Consider the following 25,692-nt stretch of genomic DNA (forward strand, 5'->3'; position numbering starts at 1 on the left):
GAGGAGGCGGCCTCACTGGGGAGGCTGGGTGGGCAGGGGGGGCACTTCCTCTCAGGCCCTTGGCCAGAGGCTTCTGTTACACACTGAACCCGCGGCTCCCATGAAGGGTTCCACAGCCCGTCTGTGGCCACAGCAGGAGTGAATTCCTTTCATGCTGTGAAAGCCGTGAATCTTGGGCACTGAACCACTGAGCCACATCCCACCCCGTTTTATATTTTTATTTTGAGGCCGGGTCTCCCTGAGTGGCTTAGAGCCTCATGAAGTGGCTGAGGCTGGCCTGGAACTCAAGATCCTCCTGCCTCAGCCTCTCTCACTGCTGGGATGACAGGTGTGTGCCACTGTGACCAGCCGAGGGTGTGTCCTTCTCATGCTGTGTGACAGAGTGACTTAGACCGCCTTCATCTGCAGGCGCTCGGTTCCATTCGTCAGAAACCAGGCTGTCGGCTCAGGGTCTCGCAGACCAAAGTGGAGGTGTGGAGGCCGGGGCTGGCTCCTGGAGGTTTTGGAGGAGAATCCACCTGCAAGCTCCCTTGTCAGAGCCGACTGCTCCCCTCCAGCCATCCGGCCCCACCCCTTCCTCCTCAGCACCAGATTCCCTGGGGAGAAAGCCTGGGTCTGAGGCTCAGGCCCTGCCCTGGAACCTTCCGGAAGCCCCACGGTAACACATGGCTGTGGAGGGACCACTCCCGAGCAGCAGAGGGGCATGGCCGTGTTCTCAATGACTTGGGTTTCTTGCATTCCTTCCTGCTGTGGCTTTTCATATTTGTTTGTTTGTTTATTTCTGTTCTCACAGGGACTCGTGCGTTGGCCAAGGAGCGACGTCATGCACAAGGTCCAGGCTGGCCTTCCCCGCACAGGACAGACAGGACGGCATGAAGATTTCTGGGGGTCACGGCACTTCCGCCGCCCGAGATCTGTCCCCGTGGAGGACAGAGGTGAGACGCTGCCTCTGGCCCCAAACAATACACACTGCAGCCGGGCACCGTGGGGCACACCTGTCATCCCAGCGGCTCTGGAGCCTGAGGCAGGAGGATCTCAGGTTCAGAGCCAGCCTCAGCAACTTGGAGTGAGGCCCTAAGAAACTTAGGGAGACCCTGTCTCAAAATAACAAATAAAAACCTGGGGTTGCAGGTCAGCGGTTAAGCCCCCTGGGCTCAGTCCCAGAACCATGACAAACAAAAAAAAATCCAAAACACACTGCAGACAAAGATGTCCCTAAACTCCAGCAAAGTAGCAGGCTTTGCGCCTTCCTGGGAAAAAAATAACCCCAAAACGAAACTGCAAGGGACTCAGGTTTGACCAAGTGGCTGACTTTGATAGGGAAAGCAAACACTTGGTATTTGCCCAACGGGAAGATGCCCTGATTTTGCTGGTGAAAGGTCTGAGATAGAGAAGAGGGAAGCAGGACTCCCCCTGAGATCCGTCCGGCTCTCGGTGGGGCGGGGGTGGGGGCCCTCCAGGCCCAGTTGGCCACACAGACATGGCTCTGCCCTGGGAGGCTCCGCAGACCTGCTGGGTGACACATAGAGTCTGCCCTCCCCTCTGCTTTTCATAATTCAAAAAATGCCCAGTGGGGAGACTGCCCCGCCCTCCGCATCATTCAAAAGAGAACTGGAGGCAGGCGGCCACCTCCGCGCCTGCACAGAAACACGTGTCAACCGTTTCAGAAGCCCGAGTGCCAAGCCAGAGCGTCTCACCCGGGGGACTGGGCTGAGCTAGTCCAGCTCAGTCTTGAAATCTGTCGGATGCAGACAAGAGACAGGTCTCCAGAGCCGAGGACCCGCCGCACAGCAGCCCTGGTCAGCAGCTCTGCAGAGGTGCTGGTGTCGGACGCTGGGACTTGTGATATCAGGGGACGGGGAAGAAAGCAGCCCGGAAATGGGTGTTCGCAGGGCACAGCAAACCCCAGCACCTTAAAGAGTCACGAGCCCATTTCTCATTCTTTTCCCTTCCCCGGAACTTTCGCAGCGCCCTGCACAACTTCAGCATGTACTTGACATTCAAATGCACGGACGATCATGCATCGCATTCCTCGGTGGTTCCCAAGTCGCCTGAATAAAGCATTTCCCAGGGTAGGCGAACCCGGGGCTTAGGACCGTGGGAGCAGCCCTGGGACCTCTCTGCCTGGGTCAGGAAGGCTGCTCTTTCCGGAAGGGCGGCAGAGACCCTGGGAACTGGACCAGCCCAGCTCACAAGTATGAAGAGAATGCAAAGGGAGGAAGTGGCGGCTGAGAGTCAGCATGAGTCATCGTCCCAATGAGAATGAGGGCCGAGGTGTGCGCCTTTTTTTTTTTTGGTCTTGATTGCGTGGACATCACTGGGAATGGAGGGAGCCGGTGGTGACTGTACCGCTCGCTCGGTCAGTTTTAAAGCGGCGCTCCGTGCGGGCAGGCCGGGCCTGAGCATGACTTTGGTCCCCGGGAAGGAACAGCCCTCAGCTTCTCCCTGGTGAGTATGTGCCTGTCATTTATCCTCATGGCTCATGGTGCGTCCTGGAGTGGACGTGGGTTTTGGGAGACGTTGAGGCTCTGTGCGTCTGGAGAAGTGGCTCTCTGCCCCCCGCCCGGCCCGGGGCTGCTGGGTTTGGGCTGGGCTCTTGGAGGAGCTGTTTGGTGGCTCACTGTGATAGCATCTTGCTGTCTTGGAGGGAGACTGGAGAGGAGGTGCTTGGCTGGACAGGAGCGGTCAGGCTGCCCCCAGGGCACAGAGGTTCCGAGGTGGAGGTGTCTGGATTTTGTGCAAGCCCAGGAGCTGGGCCGTTGGCTTCCGCTTCTCTAAGGCTTGGAGGAAGGAGCCCTGGAGCAAATTGTGGCCTCTGGTCCCCGCAGCCCAGGCAGAGCTGCCCGGCTACGGTGCAGTGTCCACAGGAAGAGGGTGGAGGCTGTTCTTCCTTCCCTGGACCTGATGAATGAGTCCAGGGGCTTATTTTATGTCCTTTCCTTCCCTTGGATGCTGAGAGTCACAAAGTGGTAAAATCAGGAAGGAAAGAAGCTGTGGGGCCAGGGCCGGGGGTGGACGAGGGTCCAGGAGGGCTGGGGGCTGAGTGGCCCGACAGCGAGCAGCCCCTATTTGGCTGGTTTTACTGCCAAGTGACACCAGGAAGCCTTCTTTTAATGTCACCCTGTTACAGTAACTGGGACTGTGGAAATGTCATAAATACCTTGTGATAAACACTTTTCGAATTTGCCTAAGAGGCAGCCCCAGGCCAGCAAGCATGACAGGCAGCTTTTTCAGAGTCACCTCTGGCTCTGAGTGGCAGCTTCCTGGGTTGACAATGACTCAGCAGCGACTTTCTGAACCTGGGGGTGCTTCTAGGGCTCAGCTGCTGGGTCCTGGTTGACACTGCTGCTACGGCTGCTGGGGGCCTGGGGCTCTCAGGGCTGCCGCCCCCCGGGCTCCCACTGCAAGGCACCAGCTCGGGGTCTGGTGGTGGAGGTGCGGACGTCGCCTTCTGTGGCCGGAGCTGGTGACTTCTAGGCCCCCCTTGAGGATGTGGCTGAGCAACAGTGATGAACGAGCCCTCAGGCTGCGCCCGCGTCCTGGCCACCGGCTGTCTGCGGGTCACACGTACTGAGGGGTGGGGCAGGAGGGTCAGCAAGGCCGGAACCTCGAAGCTGGACAGGTGACACGTGGGTGGGAGGTGAGGTGGGCCTCAAGTCAGAGGACCGCGGTCCAGGAGGGAGGCTTCCCTGGTGTGGGCTGGGCTTTGCATGGGCAGCCCTGGGTCACGCTCAGCCCTGGGGCATGACAACCCTGGGACACGCATCCCTGGGGCACACAGCCCTGGGACACAGCAGCCCTGGGTTCTGTTTGGTGGCCCTGGTGGTTTTCTGAGGGCAGATAAGGCTGGGTGGGGTCCCAGCTCGGGTCACAGGCCCTGCCACACCCTGAGGCTGTGCTTGGCAAGAGCCCTGGAGGGCAGCTCTGAGGCTGATGGCCCAACCCTGCTGCCCTGGCTGAGCTGGCCTCGGGCCCTGGGCTGGCCTGAGCTCCCAGCCGTGGAAAAGAATGGCCCTGCGGTGCCCAGGCCGGCAGGGCCCGTCCAAGGCTGAGGACTGGGCCAGCAGGGAGGCCCTGTCTGTCTGTCGGTCTGTCCTGGTGATTGGTCCACCCTGGACCTGAGGCGCTTCCAGGGAAGGTGTGGGACCTGAGGTGCTTCCACGGAAGGTGTGGGAAGGTGCGTCTCTGAGTCCCCCGTGCGTCTCCGAGCCCTGTGAGTGGGGCTGGGCCAGGGCTCCAGGTGGCTGGCAGTGATGGGGACTATGCAGGGCCACCTCTGACCCAGCAGGATCTAGCCTGGGGTAACCGACATTCCCACTCCTGTGAGCAGGCAGCGCCACTTGCTATGCCGCTGACAGGGCACACGGGTGCTCACGAGGTGGCCTGGGGCTCGGGAGGGATCCAAAGTCACTCCAAGTGTGGCTGCAGGCAGGACAGGGAGGGGAAGAAGTGGAGCCTGTGTTTTAGAAGGAAATGCCCACCACCGTTCAGGGCCACTGGGAAGGGCCTGGGGTGGGCACAGAGCCCTCTGCCTGCCCCGGCCAGCGGCTCTCCACCGGGGCCTGGGCTCTTTGTGCCTCCAGCCCAGGGGCTTCTGCTGTCCCACCCCATGTCCTCACAGTGGCCTGAGTGTGAAGATGGCCCCAGGCTCCTGTGCTCCTGTGAAGGGGCCAGAGGGCTCCATGACCCTCAGAGCCACGTCCACTCACTCAGAGAAGCATCCAGACACCGGGGCTACCTGGGCACGCCTACCTGTGGGCATCCACCAAGGAGAGATTCTGGGCTGAGACTCTCTGGTGGCCTCCTGGCCAGGCGTGACCTCTGCTCTCAGGGCAGATATCTAGACGTTTTCTTAAGGTGGGGGAGCAGGGATTGGACAGGGCATTAACACTGACCCCTGCCCCAGCCTGTCTGTCTATCTATATTATTTAGAGACAGGGTTTCTCTGAGCTGCTTAGGGCCTCGTTAGTTGCTGAGGCTGGCCCTGAATCTGGTCCTCCTGCCTCAGCCTCCCAAGCCGCTGTTACAGGTGTGTGCCACAAGGCCTGGCTGGGAATGGATATTTTTAGGTAAGTGGGAAATGCTCCTGGTCCTCGCCAGGGCAGCCTGGGTCCCCGATGTCATTGTGGCCTGGGGATTGTCATTGTCACTGTGGTCAACATCAGAGTTCAAAGAACAACTCCCCGTGCGTCCAGCTCAACCCCATGCTGGTGCCTGTGGAAGGGAATACAGGAGGAACAGGAGACGGGGGAGGGACGCATCCTGGGCAGCGGGGCTCTGTTCAGCACCATGGGGCACCTTGCGGGGCACATCGAGGGGCACATTGTGGGGCACATCCCGGGGGCCTTGGTGAGGGTCTGGGTTTCATGGGGTTTGGCGGAGCCAGGTCAAGGGGGAATTAGTTTGGGGGGCAGGGCCAGGTAATGGGGGAGTCCAGAGTGGGGCAGGGGACGGGTGGGCAGCCATACCCTGCACTGGGGACGTGGGTGTTCCCCCAGCCTCCCACCTTGGAGGCCAGCAAGGAGGCCAGCTGACTGGCCTGGGCCAGGGCCGTAGCTCCTTGGAGATGCTCTGGGGCGGGGTCCCCTGGCACCCTCTCCGTGGAGGGCTCCAGGTTGACCAGTGCAGACTGGATGTCTGACCTGGGGCCTGCCCAGGGGCGGGGCAGGGCGGGACTGTGCTCCGTGTCCCCAGCAGCACCAGCTTGGCTTGGCCGTCCGGTCTGGTTACTGGTCACGGGGAGACAGACTGAAAGGTATGAAGAAGACAAACCAAGTCAGGGCCTGGCTGTGGCCTTCCTCGTCCACCCCACCCTCGGGACCACTCAGGGGCCAGAAGCCAGATCCTCACGCCTGGCCCGCCGGGCTCCGCCAGAGGTAGCTCAGGCCCTTCCAGAAGCTTCTGTGCCGTGTCCCCTCGGAGAGCTGGGGCTTCCAGGCGGCCTGAGGGTGGGGTGCAGGGGGTGCTGATGGTGGGTGCAGTGGGGGTCCCTGCAAGAGGTGCTGGAGCCAGCAGGGACTCCCCTGCCTGTGGGCGGGGCAGGCAGCCTGTCTAGGGTGGGACAGGGGCAGGGACAGGGCCCTGCAGGCCTGACCACAGATCAGAAGGAAGTTGGGCCCCAGGAAGCAGGAGTGGGTGGGGTGCTGGTGGCCGAGGATTCCTTCTGACTCAGAAAACATAGCTGTTACCGCCTCGTGATGGCCCAGCCGGGACGGGATCGCCCAGCGGGGTCGCCCGTCTGCTCCACGCGGTTCTCTGCTGCTCTTTGGCTTTCAGGATGGATGACCCTGTAAAGCCAGCCTGTGGCCCCTCTCCACCCTGCGCTTTTAAAACTTCATAGGAATTTTTAAACTATGGCAGAGAACATATCATTTCGGCTCTTCTCCTTGCACAGTCGACGGTTCACGGAGCGTGAGAAGGGCGCACAGGTTTCTATCCATTCAGCTGGACACAAGGAAACTTTATGAAACAGCAGTGGCCCCCGGAGGACTCCGACTTATTATCTCCCATACTGAAAAAGGATTCTGTCCCCTTCCCGTGCTGTTCTCAGACAGGCAGGGAGACGCTGAGGGCAGGGGCAACAGGCAGACAGTCCATCCACCCCCTGCTCTCTCAGCCTTCCTCCAGCTTGTCTGAGAATTCCAAGAAGGTTGCTGGAGCTCCAGCCATCACCTCTGGATTAAATAGGAGGCAGGAAGGAAGTGGTGGACAAAAGGTTGAGACTCCTGTGTCAGCCTCGTTAAAGGGCTTTCTAGGACCCCCGTGGGCTGCGCCTCTCACTTGCCAGCCTACCTCTAGGGGGGCTGCAGGAGTGAAGCACTAAACACGCCAAACACGAGCCATTGGCTCTGTGGGAAGCAGCCTGGGCCCGGAGCCAGGTCTGAGGTCCTCTCTGCTGCCCTTGGGGACGCGGAGCCTGGTACCCACGGAGAGAGCTGGCGGGAGGCGAGGGGCACCCAGCCGAGATTCCCGGCTCTCACTCGAGGGCCCAGCTGGGGGAGGGGACCCTCTATGTCAGTCACCTGGGCAGCCACAGCCACCTCCCTGGTGGCTTCTCTCCAGGGAGGTCCAGGGTCCCGGCCAGGCTGTCCACCGAGCCCGGCCTCTGTGAGCGACGGTGCTGCCCGGAGCCTCGTGCCTCCCTCCTGCGTGGACCAGGGACAGAGGACCCCGACACAGGGTGCGAGGATGGTCCCTGTGCCTTCAGGGACAGCACGAGGCTGCTGAGAGCGCGGTGGCGAGAGCCGCGGTGGCCTTGCAGGCATCAGCGAGCAGCGTCTGCGGTCTGACCGCCACGGCCAGGGTCTCTGAGGCCCCTCCTGCAGGACGGCGTAAAGACAGAGCAGCCCTCCTGAAGCCGTCCTCTTCTGCAGGTTGTCGGGGCAACTTAAAAACTGCATTTCTCAGGCCCTTTCCAGATAGAGCGGCCAGTGACAGGTGTAGACCCAAAAGCTTCGCAGGGGATTCTGGGAAGACTCTTTCAAGGAGCCTGCGTCTAACCTTTTGTCTACCACTTCCCTTCTGTCTCCTGTCTGGAGTGCAGAGGTGATGGCTAGAGCTCTAGCAGCCTTGTTGGCCACTTCCTCATTAAACACACACACACACACACACACACACACACACACACACACACACTGTGACTTCCTTGGCATCCAGGCTGGGTATATTACTCTAAATCTATTTCTGTTAGATTCATTTTTCCCTTTGACTTCAAAATACATGAAAACATTTTTGTGGGCTCCTGAAAGTCGCCTGACCCTGTGTACTGGACCCTTTTTGCCCAGTGGAGAAGTAGGCCCTAGGGGGCAGAGAAGGGCCAGGGAAGGGCCTTGCTGGAGAGCTAGGAGGCTGGGCTCCCGAGGGGCAGCTCCTGAGGGGCCGAGGGTGGACAGCAGCACCGGGGAGTGGGGGCCTCCCTCGCCCGAGCTCGGCAGACAGTTTAGATTGCTGGTTCACTGGCCTGGTGTGGACGGTGGGTGCCGGCTCTTCTGTCCTCTGCCTGTTTTTATTCCGTCGTCCCTCATCCTCTCCCGTGGAATCTCCTCTACTTGCCCGACTGAGTCTTCAGTGCGTATGAATTTCAGTCTCTGACAGAAGGTACCAGAAAATGGCTGGGGATGTGGCTCAAGCGGTAGCGGGCTCGCCTGGCATGCGTGTGGCCCAGGTTCGATCCTCAGCACCACATACCAACAAAGATGTTGTGTCCGCCATAAACTAAAAAATGAATATTAAAATTCTCTCTCTCTCTCTCTCTCTCTCTCTCTCTCTCTCTCTCACCACTGTGTCCTCATCTGTCCTCATCTTGGCCTATGTGAGGCTAGAAATCAGGGGCAGGGCCTGTGGGGGCCGGCAGCCACCAGGGTGCTTAGGCACCTGGGGACTTGGTGTGCCTGGCTGCAGGACCTGCACGGTGGCCTGGTCCCTGACCACAGGTGACAAGTACAGCGATAGCAGAGGAGCAGAAAGGGATAGCTTTCAGGGGCCTGGGGATCACAAGGTCCCTTCCACGCCCTCTCAACAGCACCATCCGGCAGCAGCTTCCGCGGTGACGGGGATGGTCTTTCTGCACGGCCCACAGTGACCACCAGCCCCACGTGGCTCCTGAGCTCTGGGAAGGTGGCCAGTGTGATTAGAACTGACCTGGAAGTTTTATTTAATGTCAGTGGATTTATGCCCACAGCCACCTGTGGCAGCCGCTGCAGGTTGGCAGGTGGACTTTCCTGTCTGAGGTCGGACATCCTCGCAATAGTCCCCACCCCACCCCGCCACTGTCCACAGCTTTCCTTTCCTAGTTCCAGTTACCCGTGATCAAGTAAGGTCCACAGAGCATTAAATCCCAGAAATAATCGATTTGGGAGTTTTGAATGGCTTGCTGAGCTGCATGACAGAATCCCTTACTGTCCTGCTCCGTCCTGCAGGGGACGCCAATCAGCCCTTGGTGCAGTGTATCCACGCTGTATCTGCTACCTTCCCGTTCATCACAGAGAAGCCACAGTGATGCCGGCAGTTTTATCATAGATATTGTTACAGTTGTTCTATTCTATGGTTAGTTACAACTGTTGATCTCTCGTGTGCCTAACTTGCAAACTTTACCCTAGGTGAAAATGTATAAGAAAAAAATGAGCTATGCAGGATTTGGTACCATCCAAGGTTTCAGGCATCCTCAGGGGTCTTGGATCGGCTCCTCTGTGGAGCAGGGGAGGCTACTGTACTCTCCTGTGTGTCACCTCAGGGACTACTTAGATTAGCATAAGCAAACCTCAGATCAGGGTCCTACCAAGTACCCGAAGCTGGCTTTGGTGGCTTTTTAAGAGAGAAGCATGAAACCTGGTGCAGACACAATGGGCTGAGACCTGGGCTGTCCCTCCCCTGAGCCACCCATCAAGTTCCAAGAGGTTGCAAACAGCTTGTCCACCACACACCGTGCCTCAGCTCTAGCTTTGTGGACTGTCCTTCCCTGGGGAGGCCGTGAAGCACCCTGGTCATGCCCCTGCCTGGGCCAAATGCCAGCTCAGCCAGTCACCTGCTGCATGCACAGCCCGTACTCTGCACCCAGCCTCAGTTTCCTGATCTGCAGAATGAGCGCTCAGGGGCAGCTACCACAGGGCACAATCCTCTGGAAGGTGCTGCGCCCGGCAGGTGCTCCGTGGTGACGGCTCCATGGTGATGTCTGTACACAGGGGAGTTTTTGTCTTTTTGCTGTTTGTTCCTGACCAAGGTGCCTTTCTCTGGACACTCACCCACCAGCTTGGGGCCACTTTCATTACCGAGACTCTGGGTTCACTGGGTGCCAGGGCAGTTACGGCCATAGCAGCCCCTCTGGGAGTCCCCGCAGAGTGCCAGCTGAGTCACCCAGGAGCCCGTCCCCTTCCCCAGGCAGCCCTGTGCATGCTGTGTTTGCTCCTGGCTCCGTCCCCTGGAGCCACTCGATGGCCCTGTGATTCTAAAGAGGGTCAGGTCACTGCTCCCGGGCCCTGGCTTGCCGGGCACCACTACACCAGAAAGGACACCACGTCCACTCTCCCTCCTCTCCTGGGAAGTCCCCAGGGACACGGTGTCATCACCTGGGTCCTGCTGCCCTCCTGGGCGTATGGCCAGCACTATCCCTCCTCCCCTGAGCACAGGGACCTCCCTGCCCTGGACTCGGGCTGAGGCTGTTGGCAACCATGTGCATCTGTTGGACCCGCAGGGTCCTCACAGCTGCTGACGCGGGGACGCGCCACCGGCCACCCCTCTCTGTTCTGTGTCTGAGTTGGCCATTTTCTTGTTTTTGATTTTTTTTAAACTTCAGTCGGACTTGACGTCGTCCTGATGCAGCCCCGACGAGGCTCGCGCTCTTTAGCGGGAGGTAGGAGCCGGGGACCACTCTTCCGCACCCTCGGGAGACCGCGGGTCAGTGGGGACCGAGAGCTCTGCCCCAGGCTGGCTCCAGGTGGCCAGTGTCCCAGCAGGCGTCTCCCGGGTGCAGGCTGCCCCTCTTGCTGCACAGGATGGCCCCGGGGCCCTGGGAACATGTCCCAGGTGGAGCGGGCGGAGCTGGGTGCTCAGCCTTCTCTGCAGGGCTCTGTCCTCGTCCCGAGGCTCAGGTGTCCTGGCTTTAGCCGCTTCTGTGTGGCCGCCCTGGGGTCTGTGGGCTGGAGGCGACCGATCCGCCTTTGAAGCTGGTGCCCCTGAGCCCAGCCTGACAGGTGCTGGCTGCCCGTCTCCGTGCAGTGGTCTCTTTGAAGTCCCCAGAAGCGCCTCTCACAGTCCCACTCGCAGAGGGGAGCCGGGGACACGGTGTGGGTGGAGACTGCCACCCAGCAGCTCAAGAGGTGACTGCAAGGCAGCAGGTTCTGCAGAGGAAATGAGTCCCGGTCTCACCTACCCCTGTGACCATGGGCCTCGGCCATCACAGGCTGAGCCTATCGTGGGGCGCCTGGACACCACAGGACCTGTCCCTCGGGGGTGGACCATGGCCGCCTGTCCAGCCCTAAAGGCGTGCAGCCCTCGGGGCTGGACAAGTGGCAACGTCTGTGTGACTCATCCCCAGCAGCTGTTCTAGGGCCCAGTGAGTCCTGAGCAGCACCCGGGGCTGGCGCTCACCTGGACAGGGCTCCGGCTGGTGGGCTGACCTTCTGCGGAAGCTTCCAGCAGCTCTTGAGAAGAGCAGTGGGATGTCTCAGATGGGATGCGAAGGAGGCCAAGGAAGGACGCGGTTGTCCAGCTTTAATTCGTTTTATAAAGGAGCTGAAAGTGGAACTGTATAAACGTCCTCAGCAACGGGACCTTTATCTTCTTATTTCTCACAAAAACTGTCACAAAGAGTTTCTCTCTCTCTCTCTCTCTCTCTCTCTCTTTTCTTTCTTTCTTTCTTTTTTTGTTCTCTGGTGCTAGAGCTGAACCCAGGGCTTCGCGCATGCTGGGCAAGTGCTGAGCCTCCGAGCTGTCCCAACCCCCAGGGCTCCAGCCCCCAGCGCCCCCCACCCAGTGTCCCCCGGCCCCCAGCCGCCCTTTCATAGTCAGCACCCGAGACGGAGCTCTGTGTCCTGAGCTCCACTGGCCACCTCTGGTGCAGGGTGGGCAGCTTCCCTTGTGAGTCCCTGGGGTCCTGGGCTCTTCCCGGCGTCCCCTGGGGAGGTTGGGACTTACGGACAGGAGGCTCTTGCAGAGGGGAGCCACCCCGTATGGTCTCTGTCCCCAGTGAAGCCCCAAGGGCCGGAGTGGTAAGTTGCCATCAGTAGGATCGGTGGCGGTTTGAGGTGTGCTCTCAGGGGACTGGGACTTCACTCCCCAGGTGACAGTCCTCAGTGAGAGCTGAGACTTGGACATCACGTGCTCCAGGAGGGTCCCCAGAGTCACCCTGACACCAAATTGTATTTGCCAAGCAGAAGGGCTAGGAAGCGGGTCTTGGAAGGAGGTCGGAGTGTGGGCACCAAACCTTTTCTCCTGGGGACAGCGGGCTTGGGGGCTGAAGGCACCAGCCTGGGTGGGTTTTCACGGCCCCCCCTCTGGGCCTGAGCTGTTCTAAGGGGTCACACACTTTGGCCCCCATAGTGATCGTCAGAGATTATCCCTGTTTCCTAGGGAGGAGGCAGAGCTGAGGTCACCCAGCGAACAGGTCGGGGAGCCAGAGGAAGGCCACCGGCTCCCCACCTGTCCCAGCAGCTCCGGTGCACACAGCCACAGTCCTGAGAGCAGGGGACGCTGTCCTCGTAGCAGCAGCTTCAGGGTGCCCATGACGTGAGAGCCAGCAGGTGGCAGGAGAGACGGGAGGCTGGGGTTCGGGGGTGCGGCCCCGTCTGGCCAGCCTCGTTCCTTGCAGAGGCTGGGCCTCAGTGGGGGCCCCGGGGAGCACCTCTAACAGGGGCAGGACTCTGAGCTGCCCTGAGCTCCTGGCCTTCAGTCCCTGTGATTGACACCTTAGCAGAGACGTGGAGAAGAGAGCAGATGCTTACCGAGGCCTTCGGGGTGCCAACTCGGGGGAGGACGGCCCAGGGAACCACAAGAGGGGGCTGGGCCGACGCTGGCGTCTCTGCTCAGGGCCTGTGCGTGGGGTTGACCGGGGCTTCCAGGTCCAGTGCTCCCCGCAGCTCAGAACCTGACCCTGTTTGGCAACAGAGTCCTGGAGCAGGGTGGGGCCCTAGTCCAGTGTGACTGGTGTCCTTACAAGAAGAGGACATGTAGCAGCCGACACACACGCGGAGACTGTCACGGGACTCTGGAGTCACCCCGTAGCAAACCAGGAACAGCAGAAGCTCAGAGAGAGGCCTGGAATGGACCCTCCCTTCAGAGGGGCGAAGCTGACCTCTGATCTCTGACCAGGCCTTCAGCGTGTGAGCAACAGACGTCCCCTGTGAGAGCCACTTGCTTGGTGGTAGGTCGACGGCAGCCTTCACAAACGGATATGGAGTGGACGCAGGGTACAGCGCGTCCTTCCAGGTGGCTCCTCCGAGCAGGCCCCGGAGCCCCAGGTCTGTGGCTACCCCAGGCCTGTGGCTACTCCAGGGCTGTCTGTCTGCGGGATGTGCACCGGCGACCCCGGAGCAGGAGACGGGGATGCTTTCTTACTGACGTGCACCAATGTTCCCGCTGTCTTTGAACTTTCCGCGGGCGGCAGAGAATCAGAGGTTCAGACGTGGAATTTGGTCTTTCCATTTGCTAAGACAAAGGCAAGACATGTTTCGTCCTTACCGGTGACGTGACCCACACTCTGCGGATGTGTCCCATGCAGGGACCACGGGGTCCCCCAGACTGTTGGCTCCCAGCTCAGGTGAACCGCACACCCAGAGTCTCGGCCGCAGCGGAGACTTTCACCCGAACTGTAGTTTTCCTTTTCCTATGCCTTTCTCTGGTGCTCACCAGCATCACCTCAAGTGACAAGTGACAGAGAGGGGACAGAGGCCAAATGTCACTTCTAATGTGGGGGCCTCTTGGCCTCATTTCCTAGTTATGGAACAAGGGTGCTGGGTGAGCCTGGCAGAAACAGGGTTCTACCAAAAGTTCAGAAAAACAGGAACCCTCAGTTCATGAGAACCCGAAGAGAAAAATAGTTTAAAGAACCGAGAACGTGCCACATTATAGTGAAAGAGTGTCAGGTTTTGGAAATGACAAAAAACGAGCCATTGCCACCCCGAGAAGCCCGCAGATCAGTCACACGAGAGCTAACCGCACACAAACACAGGCATTTCTTATAAAACCCCGGGCTTTACAGTCAAGTCGCCGCGCCGCGTTGTTCATGGAAAGTTATTCTCGTCGCAGGGTCACCTTCAGCTATGAGTGGGTGTCAGGAGGGCGAAACCGTGACTTCAAAGTTGGGCGGTGACTGAGACCCAGAACTGGAGTGTCCGGACGGTGCCCAGGCAGCCTCCACTGGGCCTGGAGGTCCTGCCATCCCTGCCCACTTGGCAAGCATGGCCAGGCTGCTCTAAGGTGACAGCTGAGAAGCACCAGGGGACAGACACCCATGGGCACAGGGACCCCAAGTATCACGGCCCAGTATGGAGAAGGGGCTGCGCTGTCTCCTGCCAGCTCAGGGTTTAGGAGAAACCTCTTCAGATCTTTCTAGCACCAGGGACAAGCGGTGCTGCCAGCCAGACCCCAGTCCTCGGCCTCCGTGCGCGTTTGACAGCGGCGTCACCATCTCCCATGCCGTTAACCCCCTGGCAATTTATAACCACACAGTCGAAGTCCTGCCTTGGCCTCCATGTCCGTGGCCACCTGACTCAGCAGTCTGAACTCGGTCCTGTCTGTCTGAACTCGGGCTCTGCATCTGGGGCTGCGTTTAGAACACCCCGCCGGCCCCGCCTCCCGCCTGCTGAAGTTCACCGCGCAAGTTGAACAACGCTGCAGCGATGCATTGAGAAGGATGTGCCGGAGCACACGCAGCCTCCAGAGAGAGTGATCCTGAAATCAAGGATCCTAGGCAGGCGCCGTCGCACAGGCCTGTAATCCCAGCAGCTCCGGAGTCTAAGGCAGGAGGACAAGTCTGAGGCCAGCCTCAGCAACTTAGCAAGGCCCTAAGCAACTCAGTGAGACCCTGTCTCTAAATAACAGCCTCTAAATGAAAGAGCTGGCCAACAAAAAGAAGACCCTATTAATTGAGCTTTTATAAATAACCTGCTCTGCCCATTTATTCCCCTCTCTCTCTCTCTCTCTCTCCTCTCTCTCTGGGTTTCCCGCTGTTCATATAGATGCTGCCCACGCCTCCCTCCCGGCCGGTCTTGGCTACTGTGCTGTTCACTGTGCAGACAGATTCCTTCTAAAGGCGGCTGTTATTTTTGAGGTTCAGGCTTCATCTGGCTTAGAAAGTCTGTTTCCCACCCCTTGCTTACGAAATATTCTCCCTCTTTTCCTTCTGATACTTCATAATCTCACTTTCAAAGTTTTAAAAACTAGGAAATCCAGTTTGAGGCCTGTCTGTGGCTGCAGCAGGGGTCCGACTTTCCCTTAGGAGGGAGCTACTGTCCCGAAGCACTTCCTGAGTGGCCCCTCTTTCCCCGAGGTCTTCGTGGGGGGGATTCTGCCTGGTGAAGAGCCTCCAGCCCGGGGGCCTGTGCTCTGTGCTCTTCGAGGACCTGCAGAGTGGGAGGTGCCACTGGCCCTGGACACTGGCTGCAAGACACCTCTGCCCCATGGAGACCCTCTGCAGTTGGGAGCTGAGCCGGGGGGTCCCCACGTCATCGGCCAGCTGGGGGCTGCCCTGGGGTCTACCAGGTTCCCTGTTCCCGACCCTCCTGCCGCCATTCTGTCCTCGTGCCCCTCGATGTCCTCCCCACACAGGGGCGTCCGTCAGCCTGGCCTCGACGTTCAGGGACAGAGGGCACAGGTGAGAGGTGCGATGGCCTTGTCACTCAGGAGACAGCTATGCAAATGAGCCCCCAGGGGGAGGGGGACGCTGTCCCCCAGGAGGAAAGCTGTCCCCCAGGCTCTTCCAACCCAGGCTCTTCTGGATGGTGGGGTGCAGCTCCCGCCACAGGGAGGTCGCCAGGCCAGAGCTGCTGGACACTGGTCCTCTCTGCCCTCTGCAGGCTCAGGCCACCTGGGGACGGTCGTTCCCAGCGTGGGGTGCCTCCAAGACAGCCCTGGAGGTCGGGGTGCTGTGACTGAGAGCACCCGAGCCGCTGAAGGGTCTGGAAAACCGGGGTTGAGCCAAGAGAAATGTTTTTATTTTTCCTGCACGACTTCCAGAAACAGCCACACGCCTGCTTCAAAGGTCCCAGAATGGCCCCAGGCAGCAGCCCGGGCTCATCGGACATGACCTGCAGCCTCCAAGGGATGGCACACTGTGGAAGACTGGAAGGAGCCGGGCACGGTGGCCATGCCTGCAATCCCAGCGGCTCCGGAGGCTGAGACAGGAGGCTCACGAGTTCAAAGCCGGCCTCCGCAACTCAGCAAGGCTAAGCCACTCAGTGAGACCCCGTCTCTAAACAAACCAACCAACAGAAACCCAACAACAACAACAACAGAAAACAATCAAAAACGGGTGGGGTGCGGCTCAATGGAGGAGTGACCCCCCGGTTCAATTCCTGGTACCAAAAAACATTTGAAAACAGTTCAGAAGGAACAAATTCCTATGGGCTGAGGGACGTGCTGACATGTGGTAAAGTTTCACAGGTGGGACAAGGATTCCGAATGCCTCTGTCCCAGGCAGAGCGCGGTGGTGAGGGGCGGGCACTCCTAGGGCTTCCCGGCTCCTCCCAGGGGGGCAGATCCCAGTGTGGGGTCTTGTGCACTCGGTGGGGCAGTGGGAGGGCGCTGGCGAAGGTTTGGGGCTGACGATGGAACAAGCAGCACATGGCTTGGAGGAACAGCTCGAGGGCAGGAGACTGAAGACCCTGGAGTCCTGCAGCCTGGTAGAGGCCACTTTCAGCTTGGACACATGGTGTGGCCGGCAAGGAGCAGGCCTGGACCCCAGACATGGAGGAAGGGCCCAGGAGAGCCACAGTCCAGGCAGAAGTGCAGCGTGGAGAGTGGCCTGGCCGTGAATGTCCCAGTGACCTTTCCAGAGCTCAGGGTGGACGGGCACAGTGGGCCTCTGTCTAAGGTGTGAGGGGTGGCGACGTTCCTCTCACCCAGCATTAAGGGGCTGATGGGTGGCACTGTGATGGAGTCGGCGAAGCATCTCTAGGGGACTCCCCTGTCCCCCACGTGCATGTTGGCTGAGCAGCCACCAACTGGTGGAGACACCTGCGTGCCAGGTGCCACCCCTGCTCTCTTTAGTAAGGCCAGCTCCTTTCTGGGCTGTCCCTAGGGACACTATGCGTGTGACGGGGCTCGTGACTCTGGCTACTGGGAACCAACCCCAGGACTGGGCAGGCTGTGCTGCTTGGCTGGGTGGCTTACCCTTGCTGGCCAGCAGCCATGGTCCCACACAGGGTGACATCACACCTAGCTGAGACCTCTTGGCGTGGGGACCAGTGCAGTTCCCTGCTCATTGCATGGACTTGTGCACCCTGAATCCCATGGGTTTGCGAGTCGAAGTTGCTCATCAGGATGGAGCGGCTCATTTGGAAGTGCCCTGTGGCCTGGGGGTCACAGGTTCTGCGTCTCGGACCGGGAACATCTCTTCCTCCACCAAAGCTTGGTGTTTGGAGCACATTGGCTCCTCCTGACCATCCCCAAGAGGCCATCAGCCTCTGCTCACCCCTCCCGCCCACCCCACCCCTCGTGGGGGTTGCTGGTCCGCGCACACCTGTGGACACGTGCTGGGGGCTCTGCCCTGCATGCCACTAACTCCTGTTTGCTCTGCCACCAGGGTGGACCCCTGGAGGGCGGACGCTCAGGAGGCCGCCCAGTGGTGGCTGGGTAACATGAGGAACAGGAGAAGTCCGTGCGTTTGGAGTGGGCTCTCTGCTCTGGCTCTGCCCGGCAGTCAGTCAGGGAGTAAAACAATCAGCACGCGTACACCTAGCACCCTAGGGTGGTCCTGATGAAGACACAGGGGGTCAGAGAGGGCCCACAGCAGTGACCAATGGCCTGGGCTGCAGGAGGGGGCAGTGCTGCAGGGGCTGCGGGGGGCGAGCCTGGAGATGGAGGGACGGTGACCCGCCCTGGGTTCTGTGGCATGTGGACTAGACCGAGGCGCAGGTGGCCTGGGGGAGCAGGGTCCGCCTGGCGATGGGTGGGTGGAGGCCTGGGGCTCGGAAGGGGAACGGTGCACTGTGTGGTGGCCGATGCGCCCAGAGGCAGAGGACCCTGGCTCTCCCTGGGTCCCCAGCTCCAGCGGGAAGGAGACTTCAGCAAACACGCAATGGGCCCCGCAGCCCCTCGGGACCACCCATCTTTCCACTGAAGTGGGCACGCTGGACGGTGGCTGGAAGTCCTCTGGGGGCCACTCGGGAGCCCGTCTGGAGCCATGGTGAAAGGAGCCCTGACTGCTTTGGCCTGGACCCAGCCAGCTCCCAGGCCACCAGCTCACTGGGCCTGGTAGAATGTGTCACTGCACCTGGCAGCCGTGACACGGCTGTGGGCCCGCTAAGCCATTCCAGAAAGAGCTCGAGAGCCTGCCAGGCCCAGCCCACGCGATTCCAGACACAGGGCTGGTGGGAAGGGTCAAGGCGGCCCTCACTGACACCTTCCACGTGAAAATCTGTGAGACTCCGGACGGCACCGGGGTGGGCCGGGGGTTTCCCCTGGTTCCAAGCACAGAGACGATTCCCTCCTTCTAACGAGCGAGGTCCATCTGGAACATTCTGCCTCCGCCTCTCAGCTGGGCCTTCCCAGGACTCCCCAGGGCTCCCGGGGCCTCCTGTCCCCTCCCCGTGGCGGCTGGCCAGAGCTCCATGAGGCCTCAGCTGCGTCTCCACCACTGACTCGCGCTCTGTGTGTCCAGCGCTCCTGTGTGGTTGACAGTGACGTCCTGGCTCTCCCGGGGCCCCTTGTGGTGTCGGAGTCACAGGGGGGACACTGTGGCATACTCTGAAGGCAAACCCCACCGGCTGTCTGGACGGCGCGGCCTCCTCTGAGCAGGTGCTGATGGCAGCCTCCATGGTGGTCAAGGAGGGATGTGACTCTGGGCTCCGAGCTGGGCACAGCGTGCGCCTGGGCAGCAAACCCCAGCTCTGCTGTTAGCTTCTCTGCACTTGCTGTAGCATTTTGCAAAGGGATTTTTCCTTTTTGACACTCACCCAAGGCTGGAGAGGACCAGCCACCATGGTGTCCAGCCCTGCGAGTCCTCTTGGGCTCTGCCAGGGCGGGAGGTCCTCTGTAATGACCGGCCACCTCCTGGTGGCTGGAGGTCTCTAGCTTTCATTGAACTGGCCTATGTGGGGGGCACTGCCAGCCTCTGGTCCACATCCTACCTCTTGGTGCGGGATGCTGCAGCCTGTCTGCCGTGGGTGAGCCCCGCCAAGCGCCCGTGACCGGAGTCCCTGGACCACCTCACTCACAAGTCCCCTTAGATGGTTAACAAGTCCCTTTAGGTCTGATCCCCTGCCCTGCACCTTCTCAGCCGCCTCCCTCCTTCTGGAATTGTGGATCTTAGACGGAAATAAGAAGTTTCCAGTGAGGGGTGACCACCCAGAGCAGAAACAGGCCACTGTCCCCTGCAGGGCCACCAGCACATCTCAGGGCTCTGCTCAGCCCGTGGCCACGCTCCATTGCTATCAATGATGGAATCTCGACAGATTCTCTCCCCTTCAGTTTCTGTGACTCAGACGAGCCTCCACTGTTTTAAACTTGTGCAGTTGGGGTCTTTTTTGTCCTCCTAGCCGGTGCCTTGCTCGGGTCTAGAGAGCTCCCTGACTTACCAGTCTTGAGACCCCACGAGAACATGGGGTCAGCTGGCGGAGGCCCGTCCTGCCCACCCTTCCTCTCGGAAGGTCGTCTGAGGCTTGCTCCTGGCGATCGACTTTAGGACCTCGTCAAGGAGGATCTGCGTCTCGGGAATCGTGGAACCACCTTCCAGCTCTTTCTGGACACCAAAACTGCCCAGTCCCTTGAGCACTGAGACGCTCACTGTGCTGGCTCTGACCTCTGGGCTGCAGGTCACCAGGATGGAGAAGAGCTCTGCCTGTCGATGTCCAGGTGTCCTGCACAATTTCCACACCCCCCCCCCCCCGGCCTGGGCTTCACGGGTCTGTGGGTCTTGCATCTCTGCAGTTCTGGGCTTGTAAGTTCCCACCCGCGGCTTTGAGTACGATCCTGCTAAGGCCTGCTAGTGCATGGACTCCGTTTTCTTTGTGTGCTGAGTTTTCTATGGCGACAGTGAGCTTTGCGTGGACCCTGCAAACACACCTTGAAAATGAAACCGGGGACAAGTGGGGGCCAAGGAAGGGTGTCTTTGAGGGAAAGAGGAATTACTCTCTCAGCCAGGCGCAGTGACGCCCGCCTGTCATCCCAGCAGTTCGGGAGGCCGAGGCAGGAGGATCACAAGTTCAGAGTCAGCCTCAGCAAAAGCGAGGCACTAAGCAGCTCAGTGAGACCCTGTCTTCAAATAAAATACAAAACAGGACTGGGGATGGGGCTCAGTGGGTGAGTGCCCCCGAGTTCAGTGCCCCTGGTACCTAAGAAAGAAAAATAAAAAGAGAAATTACTTTCCCCAAAATGCTTCTTCCTTTGTATCTGCTGATTGAAACTGTGACATATTTTAGGCAAAAATGCAAAATCATTCTGAATTTCATAAATAGTCATGATTGCAGATTCACAGAATCATTCTGGTCTAAGACTCATGTGATGAAATCCCTGGGTAAGTTGTTTAACAGGACAGTGTGGGAGGACCTGCCTGTGTCCCTGCCCCACCAGGGACAGTGTGGGACAGTGCACCTGTGTCCCCGCCCCATCCATTTTCCACACTGTTTGTGGACCTGGAATTTCTTAGGTGAGTGGATGTCCCCAAGCCACTTGCATTCACCGCGAATGAGTGACACGAAATGCAGGTGAAGTGACGCGCACCTCAGGTTCTAGAAGGTGCCTTGAGTGTGAGCCAGACGTTTGTTAAACCCCAGGGACACCCAGGAGTCTGGACGTGGCTGTGGTCGCAGGCCGAGGCTGTCTGTCCACCCTCGGGGCCTGACTGCCCTTGGACTGCTGGAAGAGCAGGAGGGGACCCGGGCTGCTCTCCCTCCTTGCTGGTGTCCCTCTGGGCTCCACTCCTGACCTTCTGGGGACTCTCTGGCTGACGTCTGTCCTTGCACTGGGGCTTTTAAAGCAGCTGCGGTGCAGAGACCTCACTGTCCCCAGGCCATGGACTTGGGATGAGGGATGAGGCGGGAGGCCCGGGGGGCGCAGGGAGGCGTGTGCAGGATGGAAGTCGTCCTCGTCATCGTCGGGGGAAACTGAAACCTGCCGTGGGTGGGGCCTTGTTTCCTGACATCAGCGCGGCTGCCCACGAACGTCCCCACCAACGCAGGCGCCCTCCAGCCACCCACAGGAGCAGGGATGGCGAGGCCGGGGGTGGGGGCGCCACCTGGGAAACCAGAGGCCACACCTGGGGCCCAGGCTGGCTGCAGGCTCCCGCTGTCACAGAGAGGCTCCCTGGGGACCGGGGTGTGGATCTGCCCCTGGGTCTCGTGGGTGACATGAGACCCGAAAGCAGGGGTAGATCATTTCCAAAGAACTGCCCCTGCTCATGGTCTGCCTCCCCTGGGAGTCATCTGAGTCACAGCATCCCGCGCTCGGTGCCTGAGGGTCGGAGGAGGCCAGGGTCCATGTGTGCCGGGGACGCCTGTCCTCCTGGATCTGTGCTCCTGAAATCTATTTATTTTTAATTTTTATCATGTTTTTTTTTCTACTAGGGATTGAACCCGGGGTGCTTTACCACTGATCACATCCCCAGACCTTTTTCATTTTGAGACAGGGTCTCGAAAAATTTCTTAGGGCCTAAGTTGCTGAGGCTGGCCTCAAACTTTTGATCCTCCTGCCTGAGCCTCCTGAGTCGCTGGGGTAACGCCCAGTTGCTTTTGTGCCTTTTGCTGTCCTCGGCAGCTGTCAGCCTGAGTGCTTGCTGGGCAGAGGGGGGTCCTCCTCCCAGAAAAGCTCCAGCCACTCCTGGGGGCCTCTGTTCCCTGGACCCCCTCGGTGGCTCTGAAATGGACCTCTGGGCAGCCCTGGGAGTACTTGCCAACCAGTGGCTCGAGCAAGAGTGGCCCGTCACATGAGTGGCCCGTCACATGAGTGGCCCGTCACATGAGTGGCCCGTCACATGAGTGGCCCGTCACATGAGTGGCCCGACACAGAGGCCCTGTTGCCATCATCAAGACAAAGGCCTCCGCGTGCAGAGATCCACCCGCGCCTTCCTTGGTGACACGCAGTGAGGCGTGATGTGCCCTGGTCGTGTGGGGGGCCGTGGCCTGGGCTGGAGGGGAGCGTCCAGCCTGGTGGCTTGGTGCTGGCTGCAGGTGTGCCCACACTGGGGTCCTCTGGAGGTCTTCATGATCATCTGGTCCCTGTGCCTTGGGCCCCAGGAGGAGCGATGGCTCTGCTTACGTCCCAGACTCCACTGAGCCCTCAGGGAGCGGAACAGGAGGCTGGACTTGGCAAGTTCACAGTGTGAAAGGCAAGGTGAGCTCCACGTCCGCGTTTCCCGGGGGCCAGGTATGTGCCAGGCGCTGGACCTGGCTGTGGTGCAAATTGTTTTACTTCATCTTCACATGATCCGGGAGAGAGGTACCAGCAGGAGCCCTATGTGACAGAGGAGGAAAAGGAGGCACAGAGAGGTTCAGTGACTAGCTCAAGGCCACATAGCAGACAGGTGGCAGGACCTAGATTTGAAGCCAGGTGATTGGATCCCATCCCAAAATGCAAGGTCTTCATTGCCACGTCACGAGAGCACACTCTGAACACAGTCTGCCGAGGGCACGGAGGACGCTGAGGTCAGCTGCCTGTGGAGTCTAAGGTGTGTTCAAAGAGCCAATGTCTGGCTCTACCCGGGAGGGCCGGTGCCTGGTCGGATGGTCACATAAGATGGCTCTGCTTCTAGTGGCAGTAGAGGGAAAGTGTAAAGCCGAGCCATCTGTCTACACCCAAAGCCGAGCTCAGGTTCCAGGGCCCTGGCCGTTTCTGGCCCCCGTGCCCAGGTCGGGCACTGCTCATACCAAGACACTGGGCAGACAGTGAGAACAGGAGACTTGGAAGAGGGGTCACGAGAAACGCTGGCCGGGGCCTCTCCTGCTGGTGGCCGAGAGCGCCCCATGCGCAGTGTGAGGAGAGAAAGGCCTGGGAGACGCCCCAAGGCCCTCAGCAGCTTTGACCGGTCAGAGGCCAAGAGGAGGCTGCATCTTCTCCCACGAGGACAGGAGGCTGGCTGGGCACCTCCCGCTGCCAGCCTGGCCCTGGACCCTGGGCTCTGTCCCCAGCAGGTCCCGGTGACTAAGCAGGGTGAGGCAGAGGGCTCGGCAGTGGGAGGAGGGTGGCCTGGTCAGCTTGTTTGCCACTCTGACCAAAAGACTGGACAAGAACAACGCAGAGGAGGAAAAGTGAACTTGTGGCCCATAGTTTCAAGGTCTCAGTCCATGGATGGCCAGCTCCTCGGCTCTGGGCCCGAGGTGAGGCAGGACTTCATGGCAGAGGGGCAGCTTAGGAGGAGAGCAGCTCAGGACGTGGCACCAGGAGGCAGAGAGAGCTCTGCTCACCAGGGACAGATACACACCCTAAAGGCTCGGCCCAGGGACCACCTCCTCCTGCCACAGCCCACTCGCTTGCCATCCGCCCGCTAAATCCCGTCGCTGGTCACTCTGCCGAGTGGTCAAGGCTCTCAGAACCTGGTCACCTGTCCCCTGGGCCTCCTTGCATGGTCTCACATGGGAGATTTTGGGGGACACCTCACATCCAAACCACCACACAAGGCCAGCTGTCAGGGGCCTGCAGGGGAAGGACGTGGGGACACCTGAAAAACTTCGACGGAGAGGGACAGGCGGCGTCGGGACAGGGCGGGCGAGGAGCGAGCGCTGTCCTTGGTGAAGGTGGGTCTCCTGCTCAGAGCGGAGGCCAGGCCAGCCGTCCCTGCTCCCTGCACCGTGGCAACTCGCTGGTGCTGGCTGTGGGCGGAGTGTGTCCCCCCAGACTCACAAGGTGGGGCCTGACCCCGGGCCCCAGGCGGGGACTGCGTTTGGACATCAGGCCTGGGAAAGGGAGATTCATAGAAAGCAAAGTCACGCGGGTGACTTTGCCACCTGTGTCCTCCTAGGAGGACATCACGGGGCCATAGACGAGGCGAAGACCGTGAGAGGACACAGCAAGCGGGGGCCACCCACAGCCAAGGACAGAGGCCCAGGGTGAAGCCGCCTGCCCCAGCTGACCCCAGACCTCCCTCCAGGCCCGAGATCCCTGGCCCTGGCCTCTGTGGGCTGCCTGACCAAGGTGCGCTCTCTGCTTCTGAGGAAGGGACGGTCGCAGCCCCAAGGTGGGGACCCAGCCACAGACGTCTCTAGGAGATTGGAATTCTCCTTGGGAGTCAGCCCACCAAGGTCCTCTCTCAGTGGACAGAGACCAGTGCCCTCCCATGTAAAGCGAGACCTGCGGAGCCCCCGCTCAGAAGTCAGAGTCCACACCCGTGGATTTCCACGGGGCAGCGTGATTTTAGGGGGACCAGGTGTGTCCCTGGATCAGATGGAGACTTTCAGCCAGAAGCCGTGACCAGCTAGAGCTCTCCTGGGGACACGAGGAGAGGCCGAGTGTGATCTTCCCCAGGCAGCTCCCCCCGGGGACCTAGGTGGCCACCAGGCAGCGGTGGGCTTGCTGGGCGCCATCTCATCTCCACTGGAAATGGGGGGCTGGGGGCCCCTGCTGGCCCTGGGCTGGGTGGACCCAGTTTCACATTCTACGCTCCGTGACGCGGGCTTTTCGGTTTGGCTCCATCGCTGCGCTGCGTGAGCGAGGGCCAGGTCAGCCCAGGCCAGACGTCGAATTCCGCCCGGGCCCTCCACGCTCTGCACAGCCGATGGGAGTTTTCTGGGGTGGAGGACGCCTGTTTCAAGAGGCGTGCTCTGGTTGGAGTCGGATTCCTGTTTCCTTTTCCTCTGAGCCTTTCTGTGTGAGCATCTTGCCGAAGCCCCTGTCGTGCTGAGTTGTTCTGAGTCTGTGGGAAACCAGAACAGGGGACTATGGCAAGCTCCCCCACGTGTGCCCTGCTCGGTCAGATTCCACCGTCAGCAAGGCCGGCCTTGGCCCAGCCCTCTCTGTACCTTACTGAGCATCAGGGTCTGGCTGAGCTGCTCAGGGCCTCACTGAGTTGCTGGCTTTGAACTCACCATCCTCCTGCCTCAGCCTCCTGGGTCACTGGGATGGCAGGCCTGCGCTAGGCACCTGGCTGGTCTTTTAAAGGACCGTTTAATCTGGCTTTCGCTTTTATCTGGATGCTTTAGCTTCTATTCTAACTGCCTTGATAACTGCGGGCACGGGTCCCGATCTTTGGTAAGGTGGGCCGGCCGGCCGAGGGACTCTTTGAAGGAAGAGTCCTCTCCTGTGGCAGGCGGTGGGTGGCATCTGACTGCAGAGGCAGGTCTGATTGAATCAGGAGTCTTTGTGCTACAAGTGTCACCCTCCCCCAAGTGGCTGAAGCCAAGTCCAGACTTTGCCATCTCCTGTCAGTGAACAATCTAGGAACAGGGGACACAGAGACGGCCCAGGTGACACGGGTAGCCTCAGCTTTCCCCTCGGCCTGTCCTGGCTTGGTGTCTAGATGTGACTTGTTCTTCGGCAGACTCGCTTCTCGTGGTCTCAAGGTGGCTGCCATGGTGACCTCATGTCCCAATCCAGCAGAAAAGGGCGTCGGTCTTTGCCCTGCTGAAGTGCTGAGGGTCCGTCCAGCTGGGCCAGCTGAGGTCGGGTGCCCCTCCTGGGGCCTAGAGCAGGGTGGGGAGGGCCATAGTGGCCTGACTGATTTTCCTGACTTCTGTCCTCTCCTGGGGGTGGCTGACGGGATGCCAGGGAGGTGAGCTGTAGGTGTCCACTAGCTCGTACTCAAGGACATAAGTGACCCACTAAATTCCAGCTCACGGACGTGCACAGCAGCCCTCTCTTGGCTGGCAAGTAGCCACCTGCTGTTCACCTGGCACACAGGGCCTTTGGAAGCTGTCTGGAAGAGGGGCCTCGGTCCCCTTCCACTGACCACCCGTATTCCCCCACCCAGCAGGTGGGAGGGCAAGGCAGCTCCCATTCCAGGGCCACCTGCCCTGGTGACTTGTCCCTCAGCCCCTCAGGTCCCTGTTCCCAACGCCTCACTCCCTCTGGGATGTGTGAGGACGTCCTCTGTGTCTGAGGAGGACTCTTGCA

The 25,692-nt window shown here is 60.0% G+C and overlaps 1 long non-coding RNA gene across 1 annotated transcript in view; it reads left to right on the forward strand.

Annotated features, from left to right (window-relative positions):
- Positions 1-797: 797 nt before the first annotated feature.
- The window catches only part of LOC120884807 (uncharacterized), a 50,607-nt gene continuing 25,712 nt past the window's right edge, over positions 798-25,692 (forward strand). The window contains exon 1 of the long non-coding RNA XR_005727162.2: positions 798-2,448. This is a non-coding gene — a long non-coding RNA (uncharacterized LOC120884807). The remainder of the gene's footprint in view (positions 2,449-25,692) is intronic.

The sequence above is a fragment of the Ictidomys tridecemlineatus genome, chromosome 12 (genome assembly GCF_052094955.1).
Source record: "Ictidomys tridecemlineatus isolate mIctTri1 chromosome 12, mIctTri1.hap1, whole genome shotgun sequence".
Lineage (NCBI taxonomy): Eukaryota > Metazoa > Chordata > Mammalia > Rodentia > Sciuridae > Ictidomys > Ictidomys tridecemlineatus.